This window comes from Tursiops truncatus, chromosome 1 (assembly GCF_011762595.2).
Source record: "Tursiops truncatus isolate mTurTru1 chromosome 1, mTurTru1.mat.Y, whole genome shotgun sequence".
In the NCBI taxonomy this organism is placed as follows: domain Eukaryota; kingdom Metazoa; phylum Chordata; class Mammalia; order Artiodactyla; family Delphinidae; genus Tursiops; species Tursiops truncatus.
This window is the reverse complement of record NC_047034.1, coordinates 159,929,127-159,949,550: the sequence shown is the minus strand read 5'-3', so window position 1 is coordinate 159,949,550 and position 20,424 is coordinate 159,929,127.

Below are 20,424 nucleotides of genomic sequence, written 5' to 3'. Positions count from 1 at the left end.
GAACTCTAAGGATTGTGTGATTGGAGGGCAGAAATGGGGGAAACAAGAGGCAGACTGTGTGGGGCCTCAAATGCCACCTCAGGAATCTGTGGTTTTGTCCCAAGAATAGCAGAATCCCACTGAAGTGTTTTAAGTGGAATACAAAAGTCAGAGAGAGAATTGATATGACAATCGTTGTTTCCAGAACAATCCTGAGGGCACAGTGAGGTGAATTGTGATGGAGGGAATTTTGGGGACAGTAAAACCTGAAGGAGGGAGTGAGCACCTGGGCTTAAAGGGAAAGGAACAACTTCCGCAGGAGGATGTAAGAATAACAAACATCGACTTGACATCACTCAGTCATTCAACTCATATTCGGCTCATCTGCTAGAATGTGGCCCATCTGAGCCACCCCCAAATGGAGCCCTTTCATCTGGGTTCCACCTCCACACCATCCGGGAATCTGGACACCTCAGCCTGCAGAAGGAGGCTCCCAACAACTCTGCAAGGCAGACATCTTCATCCCGCCCTGAAGCTCAGAGAGGTGAAGGCACTTGCCCAAGGTCACACAGCTCCTGAGTGGCAGGCAGCTCCACGGTGCCAGGCTGGTGATAACATGAGGGGGAGTCACTGTGAACAGAGGGCATTGCCCACCCACATCTTCACGCTGATGACAAAGACAAGCATTCCCAGAGGGAAGGTCCACTGCGGGCTTACTGTGTGTCCGGTGGTGATTCTAAGCACTTTGAACCTACTAGCTTATTTTCTCTTCACAAGAACCCCATGAAGATGTATCAGCCAAAGTAATGCTGCATAACAAACAACTACAAAATACAAGGCTTTAAAACTATAAGTATTTGTGTATCTACCAAGCCTGGGAGTCAGCTGGACAGTTTTATTCTGAGTTTCATTGGCTGGCAGGCAGCCAGGGGTCAGCTGCAGGTCAGATTTGGGGCTGACTCAGCTCAGCTTCACGTGGTCTCTCATCCTCCAGGAGGTTGGCCCAGGCTTGCCCACCTGGAGGCCACAGGGATCCAAGAAGCTGATTTTGGGCTGCCGCATAACTTCTACCACCTTCTGTTGGCCAAAATAAGTCGTAAGTCCAGCCAGATCTAAGGGGTGGGGAAGAGACTTCACCTTTTGACCGGAAGAGTGAAAAAACCACGTTGCGAAGGACGTGGACACAGGGAGGAATGGAAGCTCAGGGTCCTGTAGCAACCAACCTCCCATGAAGTCAGTATTACTATGACATTGACGCTCAGAGAGGTGTGGCGACTTGCTCAAGGTCACATGGCTACGAAGGGACAAAGGCGAGGTTTGAGCCCAGGTCTGTGCCCATCTCCTGATCTGCTGCCTCTTGGAAGCTGTGGGCAAACCCACAGACAGAGACACCCAGGGCCTCAGGCTTTCAAGGTGGAGAGCCCAGGATGCCCCCAAAGTAGAGGGAAGCTGCAGTCTGTCTGGCTCAGGTGGCCTGAAACCTCTGCCGGCCTGGAGGCAAGGGGCTTTCTCTCCCAGGAAGGCAGAGGGGCTGTCTGTTGGGGCCGAGGGGTGGGCTAGCCAGGTTGTGACAGAACCTGGAGGGCACAAGACCCAACTCTGTGCCAAGTGGAGGGTCCGGATTTGATTCATCCACTCACTCATTCATTCATTCATCCATTCAATGAATATGACCTTGTAGGTGAGTCCCCTTGACACCATCTGACCTGGCATTTGTCTGTTAAGACGACTCAGATGTCTTCTCCTCCAGGAAGCCCTCGCTGATCTTCAGGACCAGCCAGTCACCTTTTCGTTTTGCTTCCATAGTCCCTGGGAGTGTTTCCATGCATTGTCAAGGCGGACTCCTGTGCTGCCCCATACCCCCAGGGTCCCATGAAGGAGCCAGACTCTGGAGGGCAGGCAGGGTCACGTCTTCATCTCCTTCTGTCATCTTCCCTCCACACAGGAAGCTCCAGGATGCTTCCCCGGGCCTGGAACAGTGAGGAACTCACAGCCCAAGCTCACGAATACTGAAGAAAAGGAAGAAAGGGGGAACTGAGGGCCTCACTTCAGAGGTAGGGAGTAGAACTGGAGGCAGAGGAGGAAACTGGAAATTAGTAGGTGGTGGGAGTGAGGAAATCCGAAAATATTCCACAGTAAAAATGGTCCGATGGTGACGTATGACATTTGGCTCAATCAGGAACAAATTACTCCTCCCCCGGGGTAGATCTGAGAGTTTCTGGTGCAGAACAGTTCTCACACCTCTTACGTTTCATGCCGAGCTGGACACGTCCCAGGTTCCAGGAGCCAGAGAGCGATCCTGGCACCAGGGCCCAGGGAGGAGCAGGGCGTCTGAGCGCAGCCCCTCCTCACCCAGTGAACGCAAACAAGTTCCTGAGCTGGTGATACTCCTCCATAGACTTGATGAAACCAAGGCTCAGAGAGGTCACGTGCATTGCCCAAGGGCACACAGCTAACCTGGGAGGGTACAGGTCAGATCCCTGCTGCTCTGTTCCCTTGATCCCAGGTTGCATTTCTGGCCGCAGAGGAGGCTTCTGCAGTCCCTGGGGTCATACTCCTCGGGGGTCAGAGGGGCTTCCCAGGCCATTCCACACGACCCTTGTGCTCAGCCCAGCCAGGCCACCGAGTTCTTCCTCCTCCCCCTGCCCGGCCCTGACCCCTCCCTGCCCCACAAAGGTGGGTTGATCCTGGCTGGGACCTTCCTGGCTGTGTGCCTTGGCCCCCTCACTCCACACCTTTCTGGGGCTGCAGTCCCTTCCCCTGTAAAACAGGACAGTGACAACCCCTACCCTCCCCCACCCCGGAGGTTGTAGTGAGGATGGAGTGAACTAATTTGCATAACGTTGGGGGCATTTAGCCAGCAACCTGTTCTCTCTGCTGGAAGCTCCTCTCCTCTTCCCCCTCCTCAGGCACTTCCCAAACCCCTCCCAAGGTCCCCCTACAGCCCCTCCCCAAATCTGGCATTTGTTTCTCATCATTGTTTTATTCCTTCTCATCAGTTTTCATGTAACTATTTTTGTCATTGTTGCTAGTTTACTCACTTGCTTTGGCTGTTCCCCCAGCTGTCGCATCATTTCTACTCACTAGGCCTTCAGGAAGCAGACTCGCAGAGCCGGGACCCAAGTGGCCCGGGGTCGGGGGATGGGCATGGCATCTCTGTGAATTCCTACCTCCCCGCACCAGACTGGGGCTGCTTGGAGCTGAGTCTTCTTGTTCCCAATGTGCAGCCCGGGTGTCCCAGAGCAGTTGTCAACCAATACTTGGTGAATGAGTGATTGAGTGAATGAACAGGGATAAAGGGTGGGCATGGGGAGGGTCGAGTGGGATGGTGAGAGCACTGAAGACCGAGCGATAGGGAGGCTTATGCCAGGCACTGTCCTCAGAGCTTTAAACGGATTATCCCATCGAATATTCCCAGCAGCCTGGTGGGAAAGTAAGCATATTATCCCCTTTTGCAGATGGGGATACCCATGCAAGGATATGATGTGGATTGCCTCGTGCTGTGTATCCGGTTCATTGTAGAGCTGGGATTCAAACCCACGTCTCCCAAAGACTGCCTTCTGGGATCAAGCAGAACATCAATTACCCCCAAAACCTCCAAAAGATTCCCTTTGGTGTAAACTGCCCTTTGGGTCCCTTGAGAATCCTCCTTTATCACCATGGTCACATCCAGTGCTGATGTCAGCATCCTCACTCCGCCATGAATTCTGACCCCTCTACCTATGAAGTCTTGGACACTTGGGAGTCCCTGGTTTAGGCAGGTGGGATGAGGACCTTGAGAGACTAAGGTGGCTACAGGAAAGGGGTGTATCAGGGCTCCCAGGCACAGGGAGCTCCTGGGCCCTGCCTGCCCTGGGGGTGGGGAGATGAGTGTAGAGACCTCAGAATGCCTCCAAAGACAGTTACAAAGAAGGACATTGCAGAAGCAACATTAGGCTCTGGGACAGGTTAGAGGGGAGGTACTCGGTGGAAGGACCTGGAAGGTCAGAAAACCAGTGAGGCTTCCTGACCACCGCCAGGGCTCTGGGCTTCAGGAGTGCCCTCTCCTCTCAGGTGCTGCAAAGGCTGACCCGTCCACCCAGGTGGGTGATAGCGAGCCCCATGCCTGGAGCAGCTCAGCCCGGGTTAGGATCCTGGCTTTGCCCTTCTCTATCTGTGTGACCCTGGGAAAGGTCCACTGCGACCTGCTTTCTGTACCCTGAGCTCTTTTGATCCTCTCTTGCCTCCAGGCTTCTGCAATGCTGTTCCCTCTGCCTGGAACACTCTTCCCACCCTTCTTCACCTGGCTAACGGCTAAGCATCTGCAACCTCAGTTCAACACTCCCTCCATATACTGCCCAGAAGCCCCCCAGCCTGCATTTCCTCTTGCCATCACGTGCTCCTTTTGGCTTCTAAATGCAGGGACTGACTGCATCTGGGTCACTGTCACATTCCCCATGCCCAGGATGTGTCCTGAGCGTGGAGATGCCCAACAGATGGTGGACAGATCCAGGCATGAGTACGTGGCCCCCCTCTACTCCACCTCCTCCTTTGCAAGGTGACTGTAATGATACCAAGAGATATTCCAGGTGAAGAGCCCAGACAACAGGAGGCTCTCAGCATGTGTCACTGCCACCCAATTTATCCCCTTACAGCAGGAAAGATGGAAAAATCAATTGCCTCTGGCTGGAGTGAATTGCACCCAGATGCAGACTCCACATGGTAGCATATGTCGGTTTGTGTGGAATGACTGTGATCTCGGGGTGGACAAGGGTCAGAGACTGTCCTGTAGCCCAAACGTCAGGAGGCCAGAGGATGTGGGGGATGAAGCGCCTCTCTATGCACGGAGACAGTTTGGGGGGAAAATGAAGACTCTCCTCATCAGGCAGTGTTCACGGCAGCCTCGTTCACAGCGGTAGCACCAGATGCATTTTTAACCTTTTGTTCTTTCAGATTTTCAACATGGATCTCAATTAAAGTATGCCCGGACCTTTTTCTCCTATCTTTTCACTCCTATTAAATGCTCAGGGACTAGTGCAGTGAGAGGTGAGGGGCTGACACACAGAGAAAACTCATTTTTAGAGGATTTGATCAAGCTCCGTCTGAGCTGAGCTACGTGGACAGGTGCGTAGGGATGGGCAGGCCTGGGCTGGGCAGCGAAGGTGGCCTCCCTTGGTGGGGCTGAGCTGAAGGAGATGAGGACGGAGGCTGGGCAGTTCTGGCAGGGGGCACCCACCAGGGTGGGCTTCTTTACGTCTTCAAGCTTAGGACAGGGGCTGGGGAAAGGAGGTGACAAACATTTCTTGGATTCAAAACATACTCTGCATCCTTTAAAAGAGAACCCACCTTCTCAGGGCATTGTCTCCCAATTGGCTCCGCAACTGAGCCTTCTGTAGCCATTCCACTTTTCAATTAGACCAGCCACTCCCGGGTGTGTGGTAAGACCAGTTAATTCCACGGACACGAGCCGATGGCTGTGCTTCCCTTGCTGTGACATGAGTTCCCTGATCAGAAGCCGTGCTGTGAGGAATGCCGCGATGGCAGATAAGGCATTCTGGAGTTCACGGGTGATGACGCTGGAAGAGGCATTATGGGCAGGAAACACAAATCCAGGTCCAGAACATGCATCTATTATTGCGAGGATGAGTCTCTATATACTCTGATACAGACACTGTGCCATCCAGTCCCCAGGCTCACAGCAGCATAGGACACCCTCTCGTGCCTGCCCACCAACCTCGGCCGAACTGAACCCCAGAGGGTTTTTCCTCCTTGCCTGGAAAATGATAAGCAACCCAGTGGACTTCTCTGTCATCCGGGGGCTGCAAGCAGACATTCTCCATCGAAGTCTGAAGCCCACCTTTGCCAAGGGAGCCCCCTTCCTAGAGTCTCCTTCTTTGGATACTCTCCCTCAGCCCTGGTGAGTTCTTCAGAGTTCTCTCTTCAAGTCTATCATCACTCTGCTGTCGGAGTAAATATGATGTTTATATTAAACTTCCCCTGTTTAAATGACTGTGTGGTTTGTCTCCTGAGTGGACCCAGACTGACACAGGTACCTCCCTCATAGTGATATAGTGCGGAAAGAACGATATAATTTGTATATAGCAATAGGCTCATGGAAATCACTCTGCAAATATTTGCAATCCTTATCTTGAACTAGAAAACCTATTTATTTATGTTGCAGTGTACCCAGTGGGTTGCAATTTGATTTTTTTGTTTGGGTTGGGTTTTGAGTGGTGGGGGGTAGTTTGAGTTGGTTGAGGTTTTTTGTTGTTGTTTTTGTTTGTTTGTCTTGGTCCTTTGTGTGTGTGTGTGTGTGTGTGTGTGTGTGTTTTGTCTGTAAGAGAAACTATTGAACCATGGACATGAAGGATGGCAGGACTTAGAGTGGGTGATTTTTCTAAGTAGCCCAGGGCCTCCTTGGAGGAAATAAGCAAGAAGATCAATTCCTGTTCTCTGAGACTCAAAGATCTTAAAAAACATCAGGAAGGTTCAGTTTACTCTGAGTGAGGCCCGTGGTAGGAAAGTCCCCCGAAATGAGATCTTCACTTGAGGGAACGAGGAGGAAGCATAAGGTTACCACTGAAGCAAGTCAAGTGGCTAAAAATGCTGAGAATGGTTAGAGTGTCAGGTAGGGGTTGGGAAGAAACATGTGGTCCCCATGTTGGTAATTGTGTCCTGCAAGTGCCTTTAGGTGGGGCTGACGGATTGTCCCACTGAGAGCCCATGTGTGTCAAGAGGGAGAAGCCTCTGCAGTAAGCAGAGCACTGAAGGCAGGAAGGCCCTGCTCCAAGGAGCCCTTGGCCCAGGCAGAGACTGAAACTATGGGCAGAGTTGGGGACAGCAGCAGGAGGCCACGTTCATGGATGTGACCTATAGGGCAGAGGCAGGACCTTTGGGACTGTTCAGGGTTCAGATGCCCTCACCTCTGAGATCAGAAACAATGCCCAGGTTGGTCCCTTAAAGAATAACCAACTTCCTGCTGTGACCATTTCACAGATGAGAACGTGGAGGCCCAGAAAGAGGAAACAATTGACCAAAGACCACTGAGCAAGTTAGCCATAAGCCTTGGGCTCAGATCCTTTCACTGAGCTCCTGTGTGGGCCAGGCGGGAAGAGGGGCATGATTAGAGACTCACTGGAAGCAAGATGGTACCCAGCACAGTGCCTGGCAACTCAGATGTGCACAGTAAATTATAACTCAGGGAAAGAGCTGGAGAGGCACAGATACAGATAAAAACAAGGGAAAAGTTTCTAAAACATAAAGGAAGAAGACAAGAGCACAATTTCTGTTATACAGACAGACAAACTGAGATCAAGTTGCCTAAGGTGGTAGCAGTGATGAGATGTCTTCACAACTTTGTTGATGGTGTATCTTCAGCTTAGAAAACTCTGCGATTACAGAGGCTGAGGGAATAAAACAGGATAAGTGCTTCAAAGAATTGATTCTGTTGCATAGACAGCAAGGCAAAAATAAGAGACAAACCATGGGAAGCACCAGCACAGCCGCCCAAAATCCAGGCAGCCCAGGGCACAAAGACCTTGGAAAGACACCACCTCTGCTGCTCACCTGCTCTGACACTGGCTGGCCTTAGCCAACTCCCTGGAATTTCTCTCCAGGTTTCTCTCCATCGGCTCCCACAACCCAGGAAACCATGCTCCAGGCAGGGGACAGAGTCCTCAGGGCTCCTCACTCCTCCTCTGGCCCCATCATCTCACATGAGGAGAGTCCAGCCACATCCTGGTCTCCCTGCTCTGGACTGATTCTTTCCTGTTCACCCTCAGACATTTGATCCTGTCATTTCCAGTCTCAACACCCCCCTCTAACACACACACACACACACACACACACACACACACACACACACTGAGAAGCAGTAAAATGAGTGGTAAGGGCAGAGCTCTTAAGTCACATAGACCTAGTTGAGACTTCCAGTTTTGCCATTTCCTGGGTGATGTTGGACAGGTTACTTAAAGTCTCTAGACATTAGTTTACCTGTCTATAAAATAGGCATATTACACAGTTATCCATTTTAGCCAGGAATCCTCAGCTACAAACGACAGAAATCTAGCTCACCCTCACCCACTGCAGATGGGTCTCTTCCAAGTTCTATATTGGGGGAGGGGACAACAAGTGTGGCAAAGACAGCTCCAGGCTTATGGAATCCCAGCCAGTGATCCCAGGACAAAGGGCGGCCTTTCCCTGCCCAACATTCATTTACCTAACCCCAGGGATAAATTCTTATTGGCCAGACTTGATCCACGTGCCTACTTCTGTATCAATCACTATGGTCATTGGGATGGCAGTCACTTCTAGCTTACATACTTACCCTTGTGGTCAGAGTTACAAGCCCCTCCAGGAACACAGACTGGAAAAGAGGCAAACAGGAGAAATGAGGGTGATACTAAATAGTGGAAGAAGAGGGGGGTGTCCTCAGATAGGAATATGCAGCAGAGGTCCACTGAATGCCTCCTGGCATTATGGTAAGATTTAAAGGATGTGAAACACTTCTGTCCATGGTTAAACACTCAATAAATGCTAACTCTCAAAATGACCACCGTTACTTTCAATGTAAATCCAGAAGACTTCCACTTCCCACTACAATGGAGTAACAGGGACTAAACTTACCTGTCTATCTTATATAACTTATAAATCAGATAAAGCATATGATATGACAGTTTTCAGGTATAGAAAATAGGCAACACAGCAAAGTGATCCTTGAAAGAAGGAAAACAAAGGAAGTGAGGACTACAGAGTCCCTGGCTAACTGTCTGGAGAGCGTTTCCAGGCCCAGCACAGGAAGGGGAACTCAAGCAGAGCCCAGAAGTCTCCCTGAACAGAGGAGACAGTTGAAGATTCTAGAGGTGGAGGTGGCTAGAATTTATAGGGAAGAGTACTAGAGAGGAGCAGACTGCTCAGAGAGGAGAGAGCTAGAGAGAGAGAAAAAAAAAAAAAAAACTTCAGAGGGTCCCCTTGAGCTTTTAGCTGATCAGCACATGCATTTTAGTAAACTACCCATGACTGGGAAAAACAATGGAAAGGAGGGGGTAGAACAGTTCACCTGGAATAGTGCATTTCCCAGCAAACTGGTGTCATAAAACTTCATAAAACACAGAAGAATGAGGCAAATTATTCAGAGGGTATTATCTAGTAGTGGAGGTAAATTAGCCCTAGGATGAATGTTGCTCTGGTCCTGGCAAAAAAAGCTTAAAAGCAAGTCTCAAAGAATCAAACTGTTTTCAAGCAATTTGACTGCAACCCAGAACAAAAATCAAAAATATTTAAAGGAATAGAAAAAATATCTAGCACTCAACAAGGCAAAATTTACAATGTCCAGTGTCCAAATAAAAATTATCAAGTATGCAAAAAAGTAGAGTCACACAAACCATAGTGAGAAAAATCAATCATTAGAAACATGTCTAGAAATGACACCATTGATAGAATTAGTGGAGAGGATATTAAAGCCAATTATCTAATTATGTTCCATATATTCAAGAAGTCAGAGGAAAGCTTATGCTATATGAAAACATATTTTTCAATGCCTAAATAAAATTACTAGAGAAGAAAAATATATTGTCTGACATGAATTATACACTGGATGGGATAAACTGCAGAAGAAAATGCTAGTAAACTTGAAGACATAGCAATAGAAATTATTCCAAATGAAACACAGAGGGGAAAAGACTAGAGAGAAGTATAAACCGAGCATCAGTGTTCTCTGAGACAGTTTAAGCAGCCTCAATAGAGTCCCCCAAAAGGGGTGATTGTGATGAAAAAATATCTGCATAAATATTGATCAAAATTTTTCCAAACTTAATAAAAAATCTATAAATGCACAAACTCAAGAATCTCAACAAAGTGAAGCACAAAAAAAGTGAAGAAAACTATCCCAAGTCATCATAATCAGATTACCTAAAACCAGTGATAAAGAGAACATCTAAACAGCAGTCAAAAAAAAAAAGACAATTCACAGAGGAACAAAAATGACAAGAACAGCAGACTTTCTCTCAGAAACACTTCAGGCCAGAAGTCAAAAGAGCAACAAATATCCTGGGGCGGAGGGGATAAAACTGACAAGCGAGAATTCTGTACCTAACAAAAATATATTTCGAGAATGAAGGTGAAATGAAGATTTTTTTCAGACATAGAAAAGCTGAAAGAATTTATCACCCATACATACACATACAAAAACAAAAAGTTTAGAAGAAAGCAAATGGACTCATACTGCTTTAAGGTTCTTTTACAAAATGAAAAGTGATATAACATTACCTAAAAATAGACTGTGATAAGTTAAATTTGTACAATACAAATTTTAAGGCATCACTTTTTTTTTAATAAAAGGCACAACTTATAAGCCAAAAATGAGATAAAATGGAATCATAGAAAAGTACCCAATTAGTCCAAACAAAGGCAGAAAAAGAGGAAACAGGGAACAAAGAACTGATGAGACAAATAGAAAGCAAAGAGTAAGCCAAAAATTTTTAACCCAACTATCTCAATGATCCCATTAAAGGTAAATGGTCTAAACACCCTTAATTAAAAGACAGAGATTGTCAGAGTGCATTTAAAAACACAAGGACCAACTGTATGATGTATTATTATTCTCAATATTCCCAATGCCTTGCACATTACCTGGAATATGGTAGGCATCAATAAATGTTTGTAAAAGGAATGAATAATGAAAGAACTGTAGTTAATGGCAGAATTGGTCTTTTGTTTTCTTTGGGAGGGCAGGTTCTTCCCATATGCTATAGCTTTAAGGGTCATGGTGCTATAGATTTTGGCCTTACCCCCAAATATATTCCTTGTAAGATTCCTGGAGAAGCCCCTTTCCATCTTCGGGTAAGTGTCCTCATCTGTAAAAGGAAGTGTTGGGCTACCCTTAGCACACATCCTCTTACTTGAGTGACAGGAAAGGGTCAGTCTTGGGCCAACCTGGGGGACCCAGGCAGCCAGGAGAGTGCTGAGAGCCTTGTTTCCTAGGAATCTTGAGACAAGAGTGGAGAAGTTTCTGGGTGCATAGAAGGAGAATTTTGCTGAATTCACAATTTTTCCTAATATGATACTATGATAAGATTCTTCTAAATCTCAAGTAGAGTTTCTAAATATTGAAATTACATTTTTACATTTTCATGGGTAATATTGAGAGGTTTGTCTTTAAAAGTACAATAAAATCTCATTAATTCAAATTAGTCATAATTCTGGACACCTCTGCATTATCTAGAAAAAGTGTTTTGCTAAACCTCTTAATAATGTAAACAAGACAGGAAGTATGAATATTTATCCTACTTCGGTGAGGAAATAGTTTTCAAGTATTTTATGCAGAAATTCACCAGCCTGGAAGGGACCTCTGTAATAGTCTACCTGGTCTCCACCCTCTGGTCATGCCCCATGTTGTCTATACCCAAGTGAGCTCTCAGAAATGTAACAATAGCTAACATTTATGGAGCACCTGCTGTATGCCAGGAATTGGACTAGGCGTTATACATGGATTAACTCTTTAACCCTCACTACAAGACTATGAGTCTATTATCATTCTCATTTTACAGATTTGGAATCTGAGGCACAAAGAGGTTGATAACTTGCCCAATGTCACACAGTTAGTCAACAGCTGAGCTGGGATTCTATCCCAGAAAGCTGTACTCAATAGCACACTCTTTTAATTACTCTCCAGTGCCACCTCCCATTACAGAGCTAACCAATTCATTCTTCTGCATAAAAATGTTTTAAAACCCACCTCCTTTCTTTAAAATCCCACCTCCAGGCCTGTGCATTTACTGATCCCTGCCTAGTGTTCTCTGTCACAGATCCACATGGCTAGGTCCTTCCCACCATCCAGGCCTCTACTCAAATTTCACTTCAACCTACTGAACTTTTATATTCCCCCCTCCACTCACACCAGGCCCTCTTCTTGCACACGGCCCTCATTTGTTTCCTTCAGGTACACCGTCACTGTCTGAAATCAACCTGTTATTGTTGACTCACTTATTAGCTGCCTCCCCTTCTGGAATGTCTCAGCAGGGTAAGACGCTTGCCTGCATTTTTTCATGGCTGTATTCTTGGTCTCTAGAATAGGGCTTGACACAGAGCAGGTACAAGATATCTATTAGTTGGATGAATAAATAAGTAAAAGAATAATTTTTTTTTTTTTTTTTTTTTTTTTTTTGCGGTACACCGGCCTCTCACTGTTGTGGCCTCTCCCGCTGTGGAGCACAGGCTCCGGACGTGCAGGCCCAGCAGCCATGGTTCACGGGCCAAGCCGCTCTGTGGCATGTGGGATCCTCCCGGACCAGGACACGAACCCACGTCCCCTGCATCAGCAGGCGGACTCTCAACCACTGCGCCACCAGGGAAGCACTATATATCCCCAATCTTACCATACCACGTAGCGCATGATGGCTTCCACTAAATGCTAATTAAATGGACAAATGGATGGATGTTGGAAGTACAAATACCTCAGAAGTTATCGTAAATCAGGTATGAAGTTAATCTTTGATTTGTCCATGAAACAAATTTTGCTGAACTATTTGAAAGAGTCACTAAGATGGTTAAGGAGATGTTTCTCCTGTTTAAAGGAGTGCATTATTTTCTGGATATTACCATTCATAAATTCATTGGCCTGAAAGGGTCTTCAGTGGTCACCTAGGACTACAGTCTCTTAACAGATGAGAAAACTGAGAATCAGAATGAAGAAACAAAAAAAAAACTCATGCAAGATCATGCCCTGAGTCACAAACAGATCCAGACCAGAAGCCAGCTCTCCTGCTTCCTTAATAATTATTTCTGAAGCACTCAGGAGGTGCTCTTAAAATCTGCTTGCAGGCACATAAATACACAACTTCTCTTGAAGACACTCTAATCACAACAATAATAACAATTTTAAAACCAGTAATGGAAAATGCTTTAATCCTCATGACCCTAAGAGGTGGGTACCATTATTATCCCCACTTTAAAAGATGAGGAAACTGAGTCCCAGGGAGGTGAAGTATTTTGCCTATGGTCAAATAGGTTACAAACGGTAGAGCCAAGATTTGAACCCAAGCAGTCTGGCAGGGTGTATCCGAAGCATTTGATTTGGTAGATCCACTTCTAGGACATTCTGCTAAGAAAAGGATTATGATGCAGGGAGCAACACACTTAAAATGAATGACACTGTATTTCTAAGAACACAGACCTATTCTTCTGACCCAGACCAGACATGGTATGTCTCTACCAATGAATAGATATCTGCCCCTGGTCTGCTGATGCAGGCATTGCTGATGTGGTTTGCCTCTTGCTCTGAGATAGAGCATTTCAAGACACAGAATCTTGTCTTTCTCAGGGTCAGGACCAAAGACCTTTCTCCCTGATCCCCATGCTGTCATCCCCCCAGCATGCAGCCTCAGGATGATGTGATGCCCTGAGCACCTTGCTCAACCCCAGCCTGGCACTTCCATGCATCCCTCATTCATAACATGCCTCTCACTATTTGTGGAAAATTGACACACAGACGGAGAAGAAAGGGGGATGGTAGGAGGCACATTTCTTCAACCTAAATGGATCTGTTTTGCTGGCAGGAGATGGATGACAAAGAGACGAGCTGGCAGGGCTGAAATGGCAAAAAGGCTTATAAGGAAATGTGGCAGTCTTGGTGCTTAATGGGGGACACCAGGCGTGAGGACACAGGGGCAAATCTCCCGCCTTCTCCTTCTCCCTGGAACAGGGATGCATATCAGGGATCCTGTAAACATTTCCCAGCAGGAGAGCCTTCTCTCCTCAGCCGGTTTCTTATTTCAAGACATTAAAGAGGCTTCTACTGTGAGTTCCCTAAAATTTCTCCATTCTATGGTTTCCACTGAAAATTACATTTCTCTCATATATGTCCTTTTTTTTTCCTTTTCCTACCACCTTGTGTCAACTATCTCTTCTCTAGAAGCACTGAACTGAGATAAAGATGATTAGGGGATATTTTTATCTCACTTAAAGATAACCAGGAGCGAATGGGAGTAAGCATACCTACCTGGAGACTTCACCTCAGTTCACTTCTTCCTTCTTGGTTCCTGCCCTACTGCTCCCCCTTCCTTCCTCCTCAAAGGCTGCCCTGGGAGCTCCCAGCACAGGGAGGTTTGATGCATCCTCCAGGGCCTGCCTCCCAGAAATTGTGTTCCCACATTAACCCTGATCAGAAGCAAGTTACCATGAAAGGCTCTGATTTCCTGGAAAATTGAAGGGAGGGGCCTGGGGGGCAGAATGTGGAGGCCCTTCCTGCCTTGGAATGAGATGCCAGTGACAGCTCCTCTGTAGCAATACCTTGAAGTCACCTACGGGCCCCTTGGAGCCCACTGAGAAGACACCATGCTTTGACTGGGTGAGCGGCAGAATGTAAAAGTCAGCTGACAGGAGCTCAATAGAAACTTATTAACTTTTAATGCAGAGCAGCCAAGGCTGCTTAAATATTTAAGAGTACAATTCATCACTTGAAAGACCAGTGAGGGCTGCAGAGAGATGCTGGTCTTCTGGGATCTTCATTACCAGGATTTTAGCTATTATAGCATCTTGTACTAAGTACTGATTCATAATAATACTTCTCATTTATTGAACACATATTATATGCCAGGCACTATGTGATGAGTTCTACATACATGATGCCACTTCATCTCCACAATAACATTGAGAGGCAGAGATTATGTTCACCATTTTATATATGAAAAAGTACAGGTTCAGGGAAGCTGAGGGGCATGCCCAAGGTGGCACAGCAAGTAAACGGCAGAGTCAGAATCTCAACTCAAGTGCATTAGATGCTAAAAGCCACACTTTTGACTTTTGTGTTGGTCATGATGGGGCATCAGCAGCATGCCTGCGCCACCACCACTGCCATAAACAAATGAAAAACTGGATAAGACACACGACACAGCTATTCCAGACACTGGGGAGCAGACAGTGAGGAACTGTGATCTCTGAGAGAAGAGGACAAATGAATTGAGCCCCAGAGCACACGGGCTTCAACCTGGAAGCTCTTTCCAGGCTACAGCAACAGAGGTAGAAAGGGGCCGTTTCTCTGAGTTGAAGAGGCAGATCTGAGATTGGGGAGACAGAGGTAACTAGAATCTGCAGACAGAATAGCAGAGAAGAGGGAACGACACAGAGAAAAATCTCCAGAAAACTGCATAGAGGGCCCCTGATTCTGTTGCTGAACAGTAAGCTGTGTAGACACAGGGTGAAAGTCCATGGAGCCAGACAAAGAATGTCCAAAAAGCACAAATCTCAGAGTCCACAGGGCTGTGCAACTTAAATCTGACCATGTGGAGTAGAGACCCCCTCACTGAACATTTGGGGTAATAAGTGAAGCCTTTTAAGGATAATGCCTTAGAAATGAGGCTAAATTAGCCCTCAGGTAAGGCTACGCTAGCCCCATCATAGCAACACTACAAAACAAGCCCAAATGGATCAAGCTGACTTTCGAGCTGACTTTTTTTTAACCACTTGCCAAAACAACTTCAATACTCCTTAAAGGAAGATAATGAAATCCAGAAACTCAAAAACAAAACATCCAAAATGTTCAGCATACAATCAGGAGCTACCAGACATGCCTAGTTATTATATTATACATAATAACTATATGGAAGAGAGTTCATTCTCCCAGTTGAGGGGGGGAGGAAAAAACTGAAAAAACTAAAGGAGGAGAAAAAAATCTATTTACTTATATCTATAGATAGATAGATAGTTTATATATATATAATATATATATTGTAGATTTATATCTATGAAGTTGTTATATATAAAGTATATTGTGAATATCATATATATATATATATATATATATATAAATTCACAACCATAGAGTAAAATGTGTACCTAGTGAAGAGAAAAATGAAACATGTAAATAATAACAATGTAGTGCAGGATCTATAACTTGGAGAAGGAAAAAGTATGAAAGCAACAACACAAAGGATGGGATGGAAGAAATAAAAGTCTTCTGTTGTGAGGTTCTTACATTACATGTGATGTGGTATAATATTATTTGAAGATACAGTGTGCTATGTTAAAGTTGCCTATTGTAAACCATAAAGAAACCTCTAAAAAATAAAACAAAAAAGAAATATAACTAATAAGACTATAAGAAATATAGCTAATGAGAATATAAGAAAGAATACTAAAAAAATGCACATTCTGTTCAAAAGATAGCAGGTAAAGAGGAAAGTGGAACAAAAAACTAGTGATACAGATAGAAAATAAATAACACTTAATAGATAAAACTGATAGACTTAAATCTAAGCATATTGTAGATTTAATCAAGTGCAAATAGTCTAAATATTCAAATTAAAAAGCAGAGATTGTCAGATTGGAGAAAAAAAGAGACAACTCTCTGTTGTTTATAAGAAATACTGACTTTGTATGCTAAAGACACAGAGTCATTGAAAGAAAAGAATGAGAAAAGATATACCATGGAAACACCAATCATAAGAAAGCTGGAGTGGTTATATCAATATCAGCAAAGTAGACTTCAGGACAAGGATATTACAAGAGATCAAGAAGGACATTGCATAATAAAAGGGCATCAATAATATATAACATTTCTAGATGTATATGCGTCAAATTACCAAATAACAGAGCTTCAAAATACAATGAAGCCAGAATGAAGAAAACCAAAAGGAGAAATAGAGAAGTCCACAATTAAATCAGTAAGAATATAGAAGACTTGGACAACACCACCTTAACCTCACTGATATTTATAGAACACTTTACCCACCAGCAGGAACATACATTCTTTTCAAGTGCACATGGAATGTACATTAAAACAGACCACATTCTGCACCACAAGTCTCAAAACATTTTTTTAAAAGGATTGAAATCCTACAGAGTATGAACTTTGACCACAACATAATTAAACAAAAAAATCAATAACAGATATTGGTGTTAGTCCTAAATATTCAGAAGCAAAGCAACTTACATCTAAATAATCCATGGGTCAAAGAAGAAATCACAAGTAAAAATTTTTTTTAATTTTTTAAGGTAAATGACAATGAAAATTCTACATATCTAAATCTGTAAATTTTTAAGTCATAAAACACTACTTAGAGGGCAATTTACACCTTTCAGTACTTAGAAAAGAATAAGGAATAAAATTACAATAAAAGCTAAAAGGAAAAAGAGTAAGTTAAACCCAAAATAAATAGGAGAGAAATAATAAATACAAGAGTTGAAATCATGTTCTGATAATATATAATACTAGAGAAAAATTAATAAAACCAAAAACTGGTTCTTGGAGAGGACTAATAAAGTTGATAAACCTTTAAGTAAACCAATCAAGAAAACAGGAGAAAGTCTCAAATCACAAGTATCACGAATGAAATAAGGGACATCACTACAGATCTTATCAAAACTAAAAGAATAATAACTAAATATTGTTAATAATAATATGCCAATAAATTTGACAATTTAAACAAAATGGTCCAATTCTTCTAAAGACACAAATCACCAAAACTAACACGATAAGAAATAGAAAATCTGAACAATCCTGTATCTATTGAACAAATTGAATTTCTAATTAAAAATTTCCCACAAAGAAAACTCCTGACCCAGACTGATTCACTGGTGAATTCTAACCACTTTTTCTCTTTTATATAAGAAATGATAGCAATCTTACACCAGTTATTTTGGAAAATAGAAAAGGGCATACTTCTCAACTCATTCCTTGAAAGCAGTGTTACCTTGATAACAAAACCAAAGACACTTCAAGAAAAGTCAACTAGACTAATATTCCCCATAAATGTAGATGCAAAAATCCTTTTAAAGACATTAGCAAATCAAATTCAGAAGTATGTAAAAAGACATCATGTCCAAGTGGGGTTTAATCTCAGACATGCAAGGTTGCTTTAACCTTGGACCAGTTCCCTCAACCACCAGTACACGTTGTCACATCCACCCTATTCTCCTGATGAGCAATGAACTTCTCCAGAAGTCTCTCCCTCTTCCTCTCGTTCACTCTACGAGAGTGAACGAGCACCTGCAATGGGCCAGGTTCATACTAGGCAGCAGATATAAGAACGGAATAAAACACTGTGGCTCTCCTTGAGTACCTCGTCATGCAGTGTAGAGGCCTGGAACGGATGTAAGGACATGCACGAAAGAGAAGAGAAGTCAGAACAAAGGGTGGGAGAGGAGTCATTAACCTGCGGGGCACAGAAGAGGAAGTCATGCATTGCCTCCAAGGGAGGCCCCGGAAAGAAGACATTTTTTTAAAAAATTTTATTGGAGTAGAGTTGATCTACAATGTTGCGCTAGTTTCAGGTGTACAGCAAAGTGACTCAGTTATACACATACACATATTCATTCTGTTTTAGACTCTTTTCTCATATAGATTATCACAGACTATTGAGTAGAGTTCCCTGTGCTATACAGCAGGTCCTTGTTGGGAGGAAGAGACATTCGATTTGGGCCTTGAAAAACAAGCAGGTTCGGGATGTCCCATCACAAGTCATTTATTGTATGTGCCTGCAACTATATATGTTTAGCAATAAATAAATAGCTTTTAAAATACCAGAATACGCAGTGCTTACATATATGCCCAAAACACTTCTGCACAAGCATGTGATCTGAAAGGATCCTGAGTGAATTTGTGTTTCCTCAACTCAACTGCATGCGACAACTTCAGAACCAGGTCGTCTGTGGGAGGCTACTCTCTGCATTTGCCAGGTGGAAAAAAGCTGAGGGTGGGTGGCAGGGTGTTGGGGGGCAGCATCGGCTAAGGCACAGAGGCATGAAAGTCAGGTACAAAAGGAAGTCGTACGGAGCTCCATGGGGCTGGAGCACAAAGTATAGGCAAGAGTTGGAGAGGGAGGGGCAAAGAACAGACCTTACACTCCAGGGTAAAGAGATGGGAATGTATTCCAGAGGCCGGAGGTGTTCACTGGCCTGCCAACCTTGGCCTTGAGATGCTTAAGGAGCCAGAGCAGTGGGGGCAGGGGAGGGCAGCGCCAAGTTGCCCCCCCATACACACTTCAACCTAAGAAGCTCTGCTGCTATGACTTTGAGATTTGGGGGATCCGTGTCAGATCCCATTTGAGAAAAAGGGAGACGATCCTTAATGATAATATAAAAATGTGAATAAAACCATTTAATAAATGATATTTAAGGTCCCTTGTCTTGGCACAGAAGATGCAGGCTGGGGAGACCAATGTCCTTTACCCAATCCCCCACACAGAGACTCATCCCCTGTATGGAGAGCCCTGAGGTGAAGAGGCAGGAGCCAGGGCTTAGAGGGCTGACTTACTGCTGATTAGCATCTCATCGCCCTCCCCATCCGGGGGCAGCTGAAGACATCCAGCCGGATTATACTGTCCTGAGGGAGAGGTGCCCTTTCAGAACCCAGCACCCTCTGGAATAGAGTAGGTCCAATAGAGACACGGCTCGTATCACCTGGACGAGGCTTTGGATGGAGTTCAGCCCACCACTCACTGGAAGCTCAGCTCCCATGGGTGGGCCCAGTATCAAGGCTGCTATTTAAGGACAATGATTTCATTTCTGGGGCCTCTGGCCTCCCCCTGCCAACTTCTTAGCCACTTACTCCAGGCAGAGTGCCCCAGGACAAGGGCACTGAATCACGCTCCCAATAACTCCCCCTCCTGCAAATAAATAGACTCCAACTCACTGCAAGAGGCCAAGGGCCCTCATCAAAGGGAGCTTGCACATAACTGGAAATACCTTTAACACCCTGTGGGTGGCTGTTTCCCCATATCGTTCTGTGACAAAGTTGAGAGAGTCAAAGACATTGATTTTTCCGGAGCTGAGCTGTGAGCCCAAGATCAAGATGGGGGGTAGGGGTGGGCATAGTGCAAGAGGGTGGCTTTACAATGAAATTATGGTTATTGTTCTCCTGGTAGCATTTCTTCTGTGCTGCCATGGCAGACGGTTCTCTGAGTGACAGCAGATCTGTATTTCATCAGGACACTTTAGTCAAAAGATCAATGATACTCTTGGAACCGCTCTGCCAGTCCACGGGGCCAGATGAGCCCGTTGACAACCCTGCAAAGATCCAGCTAAATCAGGTAGCTGTCGACAGATGCTGGATTCGCAATCATAGCGCATCGATTTCCTAAGTGATGCTAAATCCGAGTGACTTTAATTTGTCTCCTTGTTTTGTCCTTGTGAAGAGGGCCCTTTTGTAATGAAGTGGTTCTTCTTTTGTAATGAAGTGGTTCCCTCTCTGGGGAAAGGGAGCTATTTGAAGGCAGGCTCAGGATTTGACAGCGAGCAGGGTGGGAGGATGGTCAAGAGCTCTGTGGCCTGAATACCCTTCAGTGGCCGAGAAATAGTCCTTAAATTTCCAGCCCCTAAGGAAAAGCAAATCTTTTTCTTTAAAAATCTTAAATCTTTAAGATTAAAAGCAAATCTTAAATCTTTAAAAGCAGATCTTTTAAAATGCAAAATCGCCCAGCTACTGAGCAGCTGAGTGACCTCTGAGGTCAATCTCTCTGGCTCCATTTTCCC